Source organism: Rhinolophus hipposideros (genome assembly GCF_964194185.1).
Source record: "Rhinolophus hipposideros genome assembly, chromosome: 11".
Taxonomy (NCBI): domain Eukaryota; kingdom Metazoa; phylum Chordata; class Mammalia; order Chiroptera; family Rhinolophidae; genus Rhinolophus; species Rhinolophus hipposideros.
The window spans coordinates 31936083-31952151 of NC_138057.1; positions in this window are offsets into that span (position 1 = coordinate 31936083).

The following is a 16069-nucleotide window of genomic DNA, read 5'->3' on the forward strand; positions in this document are numbered from 1 at the left end:
AAGTAGAATGAAACATCTATTTCATGAACGCAATTCATCCGCCGTCTTTGGTACTTCAAAATGATACCTTTTCTCCAAATGATAACTGGCACCCTCCCACTGGCATTAGCTAGGCAGTGACAAAACAACAACAGATCAATTCACTCACTTCAGTGAAGAAGAAAAATCCAGTCATTTAGGATGGGATTCTTGTGACTCACACAACTGGAGACTGAATGCTTTCTATGCAACCAAGCATTATAAGCCAAGCCACTGAAACATGACTGACGTATTGAGTTTATCCCCTAAATGTATTGAGGAAGTCTTGTATTGAGAGTCTGAATTGTTTTTAAAACCAAAAGATGATTCTTTTTCCTTATGAACTCACGGGGAGGATCCTTGAAAATATTTTCAACTATTTTAAAGATATGTCTGTGACACATAAAGCCACCTCATTTCAAGGGCTTTGTGTGTCCTGTGTGCTAATGCAGAATCTCAACCTTGGAATCACTTAGGAAGCTTTTAAAAATCCCAAGGCTCAGGGCACATACCCTAAACCAATTAAGTAAGGATCTGGAGATGGGACCTAGGCAACAGTACTTTTTGAAGCTCTTCAGGTGATACAGTGTGAAGCTACCTCTTTGGTTTCTTTACTTTCTATTTTCAGCTCTTACCCCTTGAGTTCAGACCCTAGTTTCTGGGGCTGGATGCAGGGAGCAATCTCCAATACTCACATTTCTTTCTCCCAATTTCTCTTTCTCTTTTGGTTTTTCTTCAAGCCTCATGCAGACTGATCCCTAGTGGGCCCATCTCTAGTATTTTATGCCCATCATCCCAGACCTCTCTGGAATCCAACGGTGGCTACACCTTGACCTCAAGCTTGGAGCCCCACCACACAGTAATTGAATGGTAGATATAAAAGATAATAGATTGTCTAGTATAGAGGTTTCCAGCTATCAGTCCAAGGACTAAGTCTTATCCTGAATAAGAATAACCTAGGGAGCTTGTTAAATAGATATTTCTGGACTCAACCCTAGAAAATCATATTTGGTAGGTCTGAGGAAAGACCTGGAAAGATGTGTTTTAACAAGTTAAGGTTTTGTGGGAAACTGATCTAGTCCACTGTCTCCACTGCATAGAGGGAACAGAATCTCAGAGGGGATATGACTTGTTCAAGGTCACTTAACTAGTTAGGAGAAAAGACAAAATTAGAATCCAATATCCTGACTCCTATGAAAAGAAGTCATGCTATGGACAAATATAATTTTTATATTTCAAAAATATTTTTAAAAATCCAATGAATTTTTTTCCCAACCTTACCAACATTAGGGAAAGAGTGAAGCATTCTGGAAAGTCAGATCTGGGTTCTAGCTCCTGTTTAGCCACACATTAACTGTGTGGTTTGGGGCAAGTATTTTCATCTCTCTGAGCCCCAGGTTCTTCATCTTTCAAATGGGGTACTACTTGTCTCATAGGGTTTTATGAGGATTAAATTGATACATATGTATCTGGGTGTAAAACCTAGTATTGAGTAAAAACTCAATACTGGTTATTACTGTTTCTATTATTAATATTATGATTACTGTTTCTGTTACTCAGCACTTGTCTGGTTTTGTGATATGGGAGAAAAAGAGCCAGAATGATGGCCCAAGAGATATCCACCATGTTCTTTTAGGTTGGTGATGCTGGAGGCCCTCATCCAACTCAGCACATATGAAAAAAAAGACCTGCAGGCACTTGACGTTTTTGTTAGATACAGTTTTCTGGTATACATAAAATATGCATCTTTGTAGAAAGCATTAGAATCATTGGAAAATACTGCCTTCAGCCTTTTAGTTCATAAATATGATCATACTATACACACAATTTTGTATCTTTATTTTCAAATTAATATGCTGTAAGCACTTTCCTCTGTCATTAAATTTTTTGACTTTATCATGTTAATAGCTACATGGTAGCCAATCATATGGTTGCATTTAATGAATCACTTTCTAATTTTTAGACATTTCTATTGTTTTGATTTGTCACAATAATTAACATTGATGAGTATCATTGTAGATAAGTCTTTTTCTAAGTTTCTGATTATTTCTTCAGCACTGGACTTTTCGGGTTAAAGGATATGCGCTTGCTAAGTATTGCCAAATTACTTTTTGGAAAAGTTGTACTAATTTATGCACTAGAAGTCAGTGATGCTATCAAGTTTGAGTATTTTTTTTCTCATTTCATAGGTAAAAAGTAGTATCTCATTTTAGTGCATTTAAAAATATTTACTAATAATGCAGGATTTTTATATATTTATTAGTCATTTGTACTTTGTACCTTGAGAATTATCTGTTAACTTGGTCAGTTTTCCTCTTGGAATTTCAGTTTGCAGAGGTATTCATATGTGATTGACAAATGATTTTGTAGACCTCTCTTCACAGATTATTTTAACCAATATATAGTGCAATTAGGATATAAATTCATCTACTGTCATAAAGGTTTACCCACTAAAGGAAATAATATGCAACTTGTATAGGATTTGGGACAGTAACTCTGAGCAGCCTAAACTCTGTTTCCTAGTGGTGACTAGGTGACACGGCAGGTTTTGGAATTTGGTGGACCTGGGTCCCAATCCTCGTTTTGCCACTTGCAGGTTTTGTGGTCTTGGTTTTGCGGTCTTGGTTTTGCTGTTTAATCTGTCTGAGTCTGATTTTCCTCATCCATAAAATGGAAATTATTATATCTGGTTTGCAGAATTCATGTGAGGATTCTGAGGGATCCTGCTTATATAAATGCCCTAAAACACACAGCAGGGTCAGGCATCAGAAGTGATAGCAATAATACCAAAGTATTGAGGGCACTGGCCCAGAACTGACACCCAAAGTACTGGTGGCCTGGTCTGGCCTGGTGGCTTTGGCCCTACGCAGCAATTTCAATGCCAGTTGCACCAGGGGTTTAGAGGACAGCCTTGGCCACAGACACCTCTAAAAGGATTGAGAGCCAAAGAGGAGGAAAGCCAGGGCTCCTATGTGGCAATGGAGATGACTTATTTTGAACCTACATGACATGCTGTTTGGAGAATCCTAATATTGAGGCAGGAGAGGATTTTGCAGTGAGCTAGAGCCAGAGAAATATTGTTTTCCACTGCTATTGTGACCCTACTTTAACATCATGCTGTGTGGTCCATGGGTAACAAACAGATGGGGAAATGGAGGCCCATCAAGGTGTAATTACTTGCTCAAGATTACATAGCCCATCACGATCAGACCCAAGTTTCCTGACTCACCAATCACTGCCCTTCCTTTTACATCTCCTTGTCACCAAGGAAATTTCTGAGTCAGCAAATTTTTCCATTAGGTGGTCATAGTACTGTATTGACTACTTGAATTTCTTATAACTAGATATAAACACCAAGGATAAGATGAGAGAAGGCTCACTGAGCCCCTCACCTTGTCCCCTTAAATGTGGTTCAGTGAGGGAAGGGAATTTAGGACTCTTTAGCAAAGGACAAGGGACCTGGTTCCTTCAGGACGGGTCTACATGGACCCTGATATTTCAAGTTTAAACTAATCCCTAAGCAATGTTGAAAGTGTTCCCCGTTTAGCCCTGTGCTATCGAGGGTCCTATGGGAGGAGATGCCAGACAGAAACTGGATTAATACCATCCCCAGGGCTGGTGATTTGGTGATGGACCTCCGAATCATCATATTCTGCCTCTGTCTACACAGGAAACACTTGGAATCGAGTTCACACTTCAAATGATTTGAGCAAAAACCCTTTGCTCAGTAGTGTTGCCAGATATTTTTGTTTGCTAAATCTAGCAACCTTATCAGCAACTGCGGATTTGCTGTAATTGAATCACTTGGTTTAGTTATCTACAATTCATTGATCAAATTCACAGGTTACTTGGCATACGGCTTCATTTCACTTTGTGGTATAGACTCTGATCATCACTGGAGGTATTTCTTAGGCTTCTAATTTGTTTTAATTATGGCAGTGAGATACTCAGTAAAAATAGGTGGAAAAGAGTTTTTCTTCTGAGAGCTGTTCACATTTTAGTTGTGGTTGAGGGAGTAGGCATGACTGCCCGTGGCCGGTCATGCTTTTGATGATCAGAAGTAGAAAAGGGCCAGGGATACCCACTTCCTCGTGCAAATGGCCATGTCTAATGTCTTTGAGCACAAGAACGAATGCTGCCTCTTGTAAAGGCAGTAGTGTGGATGAGGCAGTGAGAGTGGAAGGAGAGAGCGGCCAAGGCAGTGTGGGGATAGCGTCTGCACCAGGCCCATTGCTCACTGGGCCAGGTTGGGCTGTTTGGTGTTCACCTAGGCAACCTGTTACTAGGAGGACAATGACAATAACTTCTCCATGACAACACTGGAGCAAGGTCCCTGACATTGCAAACAGGTCCAGAGAAGTTGCCCTTGAGTAGGCCTGCTGCTTAATGAACATGCATTTGTACTGCAATAATTTCCGGAAGGATGGAGGGGGAGCAGAGCGCTCACCAGCTTCCCAGTCTCTCTTGCCACCAGCACCTTGACAACCCACCTTTTCTGCTCACCCACATACTCTGGACCTGCCTGATTTTACAGCAGTTTGTTTTGAGCTGGTTCTATGCCTTCCTTTTAATTTGTGGAAGGACTGAATATTGTATCCAGAAAGCTCATTGAGGAATGGAAGATTTAGCACCTGCCTGGGACTTCACCTATTCAGAAGATTTTTCATTGTCTCCTTGATGCAATTTCTTCACCTGTAAAAGAATTAATTCCCATTTCTCAAAATTGACTGAACCTATATGAGATCACACTGCCAAGTCACGCTTGCTATCACTGTCTTGAGATTCAAAGTTAACCCCCCAGAATTATTACCATATTACTTGCCACATGTAGAGGTCACTTTAGTTTCTGAGTGCTAACAGGAAATCTAGTCCTTTCCTCTTTTTGCAAGGATCAGGAGAGCAGACATGGTGGCAGGTAGAATTTGAGGAATCCAAGAAGTTCCCTAAGAAAAATGGTTTTCCCTGCTGGTGTCCAAAATTCTACATTTGGTAAAGCATTGTTTGGAGCTTTATTATAGTATAATTTCTCTTGGGAGGGCATCTCCAATCAGGTATAACACTTGGAAGTAATGGGGAATCAAAACAGACTAGGAAGTTTCCTCTCATCTCATTGTTTCACAATTACGTCTAGAGCTGCACTTCTCAAAGTTCTGAGGGAAGTTAATAGCATTCCTTGAGAAAAGGGTCTTACGGCCAAGTTTGTTTGGGAAAAATTGGGCTAAATTAAGTTGAACAGGTCTCTTTTCTGTAGCCCTTGTCAGAGATTTTAACATTTAAATGCACAATATGTATCTCTTTGTTATGCAATATTTTTCAAACTTATTTGGTCAAGAAACCATCCCCCCTCTCCCCCCCCACCCCCGCAGAGCAAGAGGCCTGTTGTTCAATGGCTTGAATTTCGGAAACTAGTTCCAGAGCAATGTTGAAAGGTCATTGAACAAGATCTTATTCTGTTACTCTTAACTGTTCAGAAAATACTAGAAATCTCTCGTTATCTCTCTTTTTTTTTTTTTAAATTTATTTATTGGGGTGACAATTGTCAATGAAATTACATAATTTCAGGTGTACAATTCTGCATTACATCAACTATAAATCCCATTGTGTGTTCACCACCCAGAGTCAGTTCTCCGTCCATCACCATATATTTGATCCCCCTTACCCTCATCTCCCTTCTCGTTATCTTTTAAGATTATATTATTTGTTAGTTCTTTAGGAAATGAAAATCATTTTTTTTTTAAAAAAGATTTAGTTTTAAAATTTGTAAAATGGGAATAATAATAACTTATCCCATAAAGTTGTTCTAAGGATTGAAGGAAATAGCCTAGATAAAGCAGCTGTTACAGAGTAGACACTCAGTGTTATAAAGACTAACAAAGAGTTTCAAAGACTGACACTGAACCAAAAGTCTCCTGGTAGTCACAGCAAGGAAAATTTTAAACAAAGAGCAATAAACTGCCCATCCCGGAACTACTGACCATGCCATATATAAGGTTTAGAATACATAGCATGTAGCAGCTTATAGATGTTCAACATCCTTACTGAGTGGATGGATAGGGGGATGAATAATACCTAAATCCACATCTGTACTGAATACAATTTACATTAATAGGGTCCACATGAGGATGACTCCTGCATTAGTTACAGTTAACTCAAAGGTTGTAGAAATTTCTGCCTCATCTAACAGTCCAGAGGTGGGTGGGCTGTGGGCTGTTTAGAGTGGGTAGACTGCTCTCTGCCCTAAGAAGTCATCCAGCGACCCAGGTGGGCTGGACTGCTTTGCTATTCTCAACATGAGGCTTCCATCTCTGTGGGCAAGGCTGCTACAGTTGTCCCTATTTCCAGCCAACAGGACAGAGGAGGGAGGAAGACAGAGGAAGGGGTTTTGTTAAGAAAATTCTGTGGACTTAGACACATGACCATACTCAGCTACAAGGAAGGCAGGGATTTACCACGTGCTTATCTCAAATATGGAGAGCTTATATCACTAAGAAGAAGACAGGGACTGTAGATATTGAGGTCCAGTTAGCAGTCTCTGCCTCAAAAACCTGCCCCAATTCTATACCTAGATCTAGGAAGGAAAAGTGCTGTCAGTAAACATTGACCATTGGAGTTGGAGTATTTGATCCTATGGTTTTGAGCTGGTGTATTTTCTTTCATTTTGGGGTTCTACTTCAAAAGATTTCAAAAAGCTGGAGTGGGTTTGCCGTACTTCAACCACGATAGTTAGTGACGAGATGGGACTCCAAAGCATATGAAAAATCCTTGGAGGAATTAAGTATATTTAACCTGAAAAACAGAAGATTTAGGGTTAACAAGATAATCTGTGTTTAAATAGTTAAGGACTTTCTAGTTGAAGAAGGGTTAGGATTATTCTGTGCGGCTTTAAAAGATAAAAGATAGGGGGTCACACTTCAGTCCTCCAGGATCTTCCCCCCTGACTCCCATCCCTTGTACCACTCGACAACCTAGCCATTTTGAATGTCTTTATGCTCCTGTAATGAATCAGATTTTCTGTCGCTTCTGGGTCTTTCTCCATTTGTTCCCTCTGTTTGGAACACTCTTCCCACCCAGCTCTTCATCTATTTTCTGCTCATTCTTCAGGTCTCACCTTAGACATTCCAAACTTTGGGAAACCTTGCCTAACACCAAAGTCTGTGTTCAGTGCCCTTCTTCTGTGTTCCCAGGGGATGTCACATTTCCTCACCAGAACCTATCAACTCTATCATAATTGTGTAATGGGATTTGCTGACCACTCCCAACCACGTACAGTCTCAGGGGATTTCCCTATCAGTCCATCACTTGTCTGGGTGTCAAGAATCACACGCTCTATTTTAAGGGACTAAAGAGATCCCAAGCTGTTGAAAAGTGGGAAGGAAGTTCAGTAATGGTAGTTTGGATGGTGTAAAGGATTGAATAGTGTCCCCCACAAAATTCATATACACCTGGAACCTTACAATGTGACTTTATTTGGAAATAGAGACTTTGTAGGTATAATCAGTTAAGATGAGGTCAGACTGAATTAGATGGGCCCTGATTTCAATGACTCACGTCCTTATAAGAAGAGGAGAAGACACAGAGACACATACAGAGAAGGCCATGCAAAGATGGAGGTAGAGATTAGGGTTATGTTTCCAGAAGCTAAGGAATGCCTGGGGCCTCCAGAAGCTGGAAGAAGTAAGGAAGGATTCTTCCCTAGAGCCTTCAGGGGAAACATGGCTTACTGACAACTTGATTTGGGGCTTCTAGATTACAGAACTCTAAGAGAATACATTTTTGTTTATTAATGCCTCCTAGTTTGTGGTAATTTGTTATGGTAGTGCAAGGAAACTACTACAGATGGCTCAGGGAAAGGTGTGCATCTTACTAGAGCATCTTAAGGTAGCATTCATGTATAGTCAATAGCGGGTCCTACCCATACAGCAGTGGGAAGAACAGCTAAAGTGATCTTTCAGCACAAGTGACATGCAGTTTTTGCTTGGATGGCAACAGGTATCAACAGGCTGGCATTGTCTTAGCTCCTTCCTGGCTCTTTTGGTGCCTGTGGTGGGTAATTATGAAAAGTTTCCCAATGCTGATTCCACTTTTTCCAAATTATTTCATGAGTTAAGTCCCTCTTCTCAGCAAGCTCCACCCTTTCTCAGGTATGGCCTTCTACTTCATCTCCACCTCACTTCCCAGCCCAGGTAGAAGTGATTTGTTCTCCCTGAGACATTAGACTGGATCTTCTCTTGCCAATCCACTGTTAAGGCCTAAACTCTACACTAATGGTTTTCAAAGTGTACACCCTGGACCATCAACATAAACATCACCTGGGAAGGTTTTAACAGTGCAAATATTCTGGTGGGTCCCAGACCTACTGAACCAGAAACTGTTGGTGGGTCCCAGTCATCTGTATTCTAACAGGCCTTTGAGGTAATTCTGATGTGCGCCAAAGTTTGAGAACAATTGCTTTCTACCTTGATGTTTTGGGAGCCCTACCCCCTGATTTTCAAGAGCCTTTTCTTCTCTTGGCAGAGTCTAGACATTACAAATAAAAAGATTTGGCTTTCCAAAGTGTTGTTTTGCTGTGAGCTTCAGGAACCTACAATGGATATCACAAAAGTAAATTTTGGCCATTTCTGCTGGAATAATCCTAATTTTCACCAAAGATATATGAAAACCTTTATCTGACTTGAAGAGTCCTGTTCATGGAAATATATAAAAGAAAAGCACAAATATTAATATTTCAATGTAGTATCTCACTGCATTCATTTCTTCATCTGTATTTCCATCTAGACCAGGGGTGTCCAAACTGCGGCCTGCGGGCCATCTGCGGCCCGCAATCCATTTTTAATTGGCCTGCGGCAAATTCCAAAAATATATTTAGTTTACTTAAATAAACCAGGTGAGGCAATACGTACTTCACCTCGAGTGAGTGGCCCGACTGTTTGTGTATTTTACCGCATTACCCTGACTTCAATATTGAAACATTGATTATCAGAAATAAGCTGAAAAAGATAAGACTAAAAGCCTCAGTGGGAAAAAGGGAACTTTACACACAGAGGTGCCATTGACTGGTTTTATGTAGGCCTGGCCTCTTGGACTCAGAATGCTATTACTAGAAGGAACCTCAGAGAGGTTTTAGTTTAGATTCAAGGAAACTGAGTACCATTGAGGTGGAAAACTTGACCCCACGGTTTATTTGTCCACAAAAGTGAGAAGATAGGGGGTAGAATGGTAGGTATGAGGGTGCCTGGATTCTACTTGTACTGCCTGTTTTGCTATGTCTTTCTGAGGTGGGAACACCTGCGACTAGTTAGTGGGTAGAATGGGTTCTTGTCCGGCTTTATTCAACTAGAACCCCGGGTGGAGCTGTGGCTGAGTCATTCTTTAGGGGCCATGCATTATCTGGGCTGTCTTAGAGTCCCCAGGGAAGGCCTGGAGGGATCTTTGTTCTCTTGTTCCAGCCCTCTGAAGCTGCAAGGAGTGAGTCAGTCTTGGGCCTCTGGTCAGACTATGGAACAGACTTTACTGGCACTGAAGCCCTCGATTAGCAGCATTCAGGGCTTTTCCCGTAAACAGACCACATGACCAGAATATCATATGTGCCGGGCTGTACAAGCATTACATTGATAACAGTGATGAGAGGGGAGAAGACAACCTTCTGACATGCCTCCACCCTGAGTCACATGTACAAGGAGGCTTTCTTTTTCTTCCTTTCCTTTTGACCGGAATCCTTCTGCAGCCCCAGGTTCATGGTGTAGTTTCAGTGGAAGTTAACTTGAACAGCTAAACACAAAACACTTGATTCCATTGGGCATCAGGCACATTGGTCATTGCTCATATCCCTCAGGCATGCCAGGAGGAAAGTGATAGGAAGGTAGGCCCAGGTCAGAGAGCCACATCTTGTCTATGGGTCACATGTCATATGAGGCTGCTGCTTATGCGCAACTCCAGGGGCACCATTGCCGTCGGCTGCAAAGTGGGTGGTGCCCCAGGAGTTGTGCAGTGTGGTGACAATGGTCAAGCCTTTATTCAGTGAGTTTGAAGGTCCCAAATGTCCAGCTTCACAAAGCAGGGAGCTCAGATGTATTTGTGACCCCCCCTTCTTTTTCATCCTTCACACCTCCCAATTCTGCACCCAGTTCCAACGTAGGCTTTCCCCCACCAACAAGCAATTCTCAGATACCAGCTGGCTGATGTACAACTCAGCTCAATTTTGACACTATCTACCTGCAGACAGAATCAGATCTCACAGGCTAAGGCTCAGTTCCACAGGACTGTCCCCACACACATTGCAGATGCCGATTGCAAGTCCAGGTTATTACCTGTGCTTTGACTGGCTAGAGATCAGAGGTTCCAACAACCCATCCTTGGGTTCAATTAATTTGCTAGAGTGGCTCACAGGATTCAGAGAAACATATCACTTACGAGATTTTCCGATTACAGTATTATAAAAGGATAAAACTCAGGAACAGTCAAATGGAAGAGATGCATGGGGAAAGAGCACGGAGCTTACGTGCCTTCTCCAGGGCACCACTCTCTCTATGTTCATCAACCTGGAAGCTCTCCAAACTCTATCCTTTTGGGCTTTTATGGAAGCTTCATAACATAGGCATTATTGATTAAATTATTGGCCATTGGCAGTTGATTCATCCTCCTGCCCCTCTTTCCTCCTCTGAGGTCTGGGGTGGGACTGAAAGTTTTAACCCTCTAATTACATGGTTGGTGCTCCTAGTGGCTAGCTCCAATTCTCAGGTCAGGTCCAAAAGTCACTTTGTTAACAGAACAAAAGACACCTTTATTCCTCTTATCACTTACGATATTCCAGGGGTTTTAGGAACTCTGTGTCAGGGACATTTTGAAGACCAAATATATATTTTGTTAAAAGATAAACTAAGGCATATTAAAATTTTAAAGAGTTCATTTGAGCAAAAATCGATTTGAGTCAAGCAGTGCCAGACCGGAAGTGGTTAGTAGTACTCCACCAACAGGAACTAGGAAAGAGGCTTTTATAGAGAAGAGGCAGGAGAAAAGTAAGGACATTATTTGGTTGGCTATAGCTTAAAGCCTAGTTGGCTGTCTGTGATTGACTGTCTTTAGCGGTTTTGATTTTGTCATCCTGAGGCATTTATAGGCTTTGATTTGGGTTTGCTTACACAGGCCCTCATGGTATTAGGGCCACATCAGTCTCATGGCCTCCTTGCTTAATTAACAACTTCTTATTATAAGTCACAATATCGTAATACCCGAATTATCTCAAATTCTAAATCCCGCTTGAATCTGTCTAGTCTCTTCATTTCCTCGAGCACTTCCCTCGTACCCCACTTCTGTTGCCCTTCATTTAGACTACTGAGGTAGCCTCCTAACTAGTCTCCCCACATCTCTCTTGACTCTTCTTTCTAAAATGCAAATCTGATCATGATATCCCTCCTTTTCTCCCCCGCTCTCACTCCCAACACTACTCTAAAGATTCCTCTTTGCTCTGAGGACAGAGACTGCAGGTATGAACATGGCCCCAGGCCCTGATGTGTGCCCCCTTCTCACCTCCCGAGAATGGTTTTGCTCCCTTTCTTCTCTCCCTTTCGCCACTCTGTTTAGGTCCTGGAAACCTGCTGTTGCCTCTGCCTAGGACACACGCCCTTCTTCGATCCGCACCCCTGCATCATTAAATGCCACTCATTCCTCCCTCTCAGATCAGGTGTCGCTTCCTCATCTACCTCCTGGACACGGATCACATTGTAACTACCATGTATGTGGTTATTTGTTTTATGTCTGTCTCCCCCAAGTGACTATAAGCTGTATATCTTGTGTAGTGCTGTATCCCCCGGGTCACACAGGGAACTCAATACATACTAGTTGTTGTTGAAGGAATCACGTGGCCCTTTGGTGGGGAAGAGGGAAAACTGTCACTATGGGAGGTCGGACATGCCCACAGCCACAGATCCTCCGCACAAATGCCAGCCCTTATGTCCTTTCAAATTGAGCCCTTCACCTCCCTTCTTCACAGATGCTTCCAGCCCGAGTATGTTTCCAAATCTTTCTTGTTCTTTGGCCTCACTGCACTTCCAGACTCCATTTTAAAAGAATTATAGTAAAAAAAAAAAAACCCTAACATAAAATTAACCATTTTTTAGTGTACAGTTCAGTGCACAGACATTAAGTACGTTCATGTCGTTGTATGACCATCACCAACTTCTATCTCTAGAACTTGTCATCCTCCCAAATGGAAACTCTGTACCTAGTCAGTAACTACTCCCTCTCCCCTCCTTCCTGGTAACCATTCTTCTACTCTGTGTCTATGATTTTGACTACACTAGGTAATTCATATAAGTGGAATCATACAGTATTTATATTTTTGTGGCTGGCTTATTTCACTGAGTATAATGTTTTCATATTTCATCCATGTTGTAACGTGTGTCAGAATAACCCTCTTTTTAAAGACTGAATAATACACACACACATACACACATGCACACATCACGTTTTGTTTGTCCATTCATCCGTTCAGTGATGGACATTTGGGTTATTTCCACCTTTTGATTTTGTGAATAATGCTGCAGTGAACATTAATGTATAAAAATATGTTTAACAGACTCCATTTTTAATGACATGATATCAAGGATGATATCTCCCTTGCCTTGCTATAATTGAGTCTTGAAATGTGTATTTATTTCCTCCCGACAAGTATCTGCTAAGCCATTCCCTGAGCTGGCTCTATTTTAGACATTCCCCTTTCTGAGAAGTTAAACAAGCATAGGGAAAGTTTGTGCCCCAAAGGGACTTACACTTGGATAAGGAAACAGGTTCTGTGGAGTTCTGAATGCTATTCATGTGTCCAAATTTAATTAGAATTCCGAGAAGGCGGAGATCAATGTGGAACTGAGTGTCAGAGAAGGTGTATTAATTTCCTATTGCTGCTGTAACAAATTACCAAAATGTAGTGATTTAAAACAACACAAATTTATTCTCTCCTAATTCTGGAGGCCAGAAGTGTAAAATCAGTTTTACAGAGCTCAAGTCAAAGTGTCAACAGGGCTGGTTCCTTCTGTGGGCTCTGTGGGAACCCTGAGTCTTTTCTTTCCTTGCCTTTTTCAGATTCTCGTGACCTTCTGTAGTCTTTGGCTTGTGGCCCTTTCCTCCATCATCAAAGCACATCACTGCAGTCTCTGCTTCCATCATTGCATCGCCTTCTCTGAATGAGGCTCCTCCTGCGTCCCTCTTATGAGGACCATTGTGATTACATCAGGCCCACCCGGGTCATCCAGGGTAATCTGCCTACCCCAGTATCCTTAATTTAATCGTATCTGCAAATGTCCTTTTGCCGTGTAAGGTAACACAGTCACATTTTCCAGGGTTAGGATGTGGCCGTGTTGAGGGCGGCATTATTCAGCCTACGACGGAAGGCTTCCTGGAAGCATGTGGACTGGGCTGAACTAGCGGCAGGCAGTGTGGCAGAGGCAAGGAGGGGACAGCATTCCAATGAGGAGGTGCACAGGTGCTGTGTAGTGTGCCCCCAACTGGACAGTAGGCTGTGCAGGATCTCCTTTTTCCTGTGTATGATTCAACAGAAGTGCCTCCCCAGGCCCACTGTGAGCCTGGACCCCCTCATTGTCCCTGTGCCTATTCTGTATTCTGCAAGTGCCCACTAAGTGTTCTTGACCAGTGAGCAATGCCCTCATCCCTGGACGAATAGCAAGCAGCAATGGAGATCACTGGCAGTGAATACTCATGGGTCGCTAAAAAAATTCTCTCATCACCTACATTTAGGGAGCATCTCCAAGTGTGAAGCACCTACATTTAGGGAGCATTTAGGGACACAGATAATTGACACGTACTAGCTCTCGCACCCAGGGCATCTTTTTCTTTTTTATCTCTCAACCTTCAAACGGTGAACAGGATTACTTTTATAGTTGGGGAAAAAAAAAAAAAAGAACGAAACATGGTATTTATCTAAAAAAAGAAGAAAAATAAAGGAGTTGCTTCTAGTGACAGTTCTAGATGAAAGTGAATCTAAAGTGTGGTTTGTCTGGTTCCAGTGCAGAGGACGGTTAGAGAAGGTCGAAGAGGCACCCTTTTGTTTTGGAGGTGCTTGCAGAAGCAGGGATGTTTTCCAAGAAAGGGATCGATATCACAGAATGGAGAGCAACCAGACGGCTAGTGATGACTGGCTTTGAGGGTCAAGGGCTTCGTGAAAATGCCTAGTAGACACTGCAAGTCCATGGCAAATGCTGACTTAAAGATGAACTGTATGTTTTCCTTAAATCTTTCTTTCCTCTCTCTCTCTCACCCAAATTTTATGTCCTCGCACATTTCTCAGGGCTCTAGTCACCACATCGGGGGGTCCTCTACTCTTTAAAGTGGTTTCAGGGGGGAATTTGTCACTCATTAAGAACACACAAACGGCCCCAGAATAAGTCCTATGCTGACTTCAAAAGTGAAACATAAAGGAGAAAAGATGTGATTGGATTTTCAGTTTGGAAAACCCAGATTTATTCATTTAAAGGTTGAGAGTATGGTGAAGAATATGAGCTTTGCAAATATATATTTGGTCTTCAAACTGTTCCTGGCAGAGAGTTCCAGGAAACCCCTGAAATATTGTAAGTGATGAGAGTGATAACGGTATCTTTTGTTCTGTTAACAAAGTGACTTTTGAACCTTACCTGAAAATAGGAGCTAGCCACCAGGAGCACCAACCATGTGAGTAGAGGGTTAAAACATTCAGTCCCACCCCAGACCTCAGAGGAGGAAAGAGGGGCTGGAGGATGAATCAATTACCAGTGGCCAATAATTTAATCCATCATTTTTTGCAGTCATACCAGTTGCCTTCACATCCCAGCTTCAGGCCTTAGCTGCTGACTGGCCTGGGCAACTTATCTAATTTCTCAGCGATTCCGTGGTGGGGACAAAAAGAGTATCTACAGCATCAGGCTGTTGTTGAGGATTAAACTATTTAACATATTACCCAGCACATAGTAAGTTCTCAATAAATGTTAAATGCCATTCAATGCATAAAGACACTATTTAAAGTTGTAGGGGTACATCTTTTAGTCTTTAAAGAAAGGTAAGAGAAATGATGACCCATGGTAATCCTTTTTTTAGACACTTGAAACAAATCACCCAAAGCCAAAACAAGTCAAGTGACTTACAGAAAACAGGGCAGAACGAATCAAATGATTTACAGAAAATGGTGCTTACTGAGTCATTGGCAGGCTTCCTGCTTCCTTGCATTTTCATTAGTAATTTATTTGAATCCTGGAATATGTGTTCAGATTGACCTCAGCCTCTTTATGAAAAGATATTTCAGAATCCAAATCTCCGCCAAACTTATGTGTGAAAGGAAGGGGAAAAGTTTAAAACTATTAAGGAAGAATATTAATCGTAATAACAATTACCATAACATTTGTATTGTCCCTTATAGTTGACAAAAAGTTTTTTTTCCCTGTTTTAGCTCAAATGGTTCTCTATGGTGGGTGTTATTATTAACCCGATTTTACTGATGAAAATACTGAGGTTGAAAGCAATTAAATAACTTGTCTAAGATAACACAAAATAAGTGTCAAGGCTCATGACTCCACATCCTGTGCCTTCAGAAAATGTCAGCAACCTATGCTATCAGCATGATTATGAAGTGACTTAAATAATCAGCACACCCTGTTTGATGTAGCCAAATGAATGTTGTTTTGCACTATGGTCACTTTGGGGTACTGTGTGCTATTTTGAGAATGTGATTGTTGTGCAAGCACTTTTTAGGAGGGTTTTTCATTTATAAGACCCCCCCCCCATCTCATTATTTTCTAATTTTTCCTATTATTTTATCCACAATGCTCAGTTATGCACTAGCCTTGATTCCAAATGACTTTTTGCTATTTTCAAAACTCAAATCCACCCTTTACAGATGTGACTTGAGATCAGTGAAGATATACAAATAAAATCACAAATAAAATCCGCATGCTCTAACAATACATCCAAAACATTTTAAACCAGAGTAGCCTTATTGGAATGTACTGGAACATATGTGTCACTTCCTTAGGGGACTATTCTGAAGGGCATCCTTTATTGGGTGTGAAAG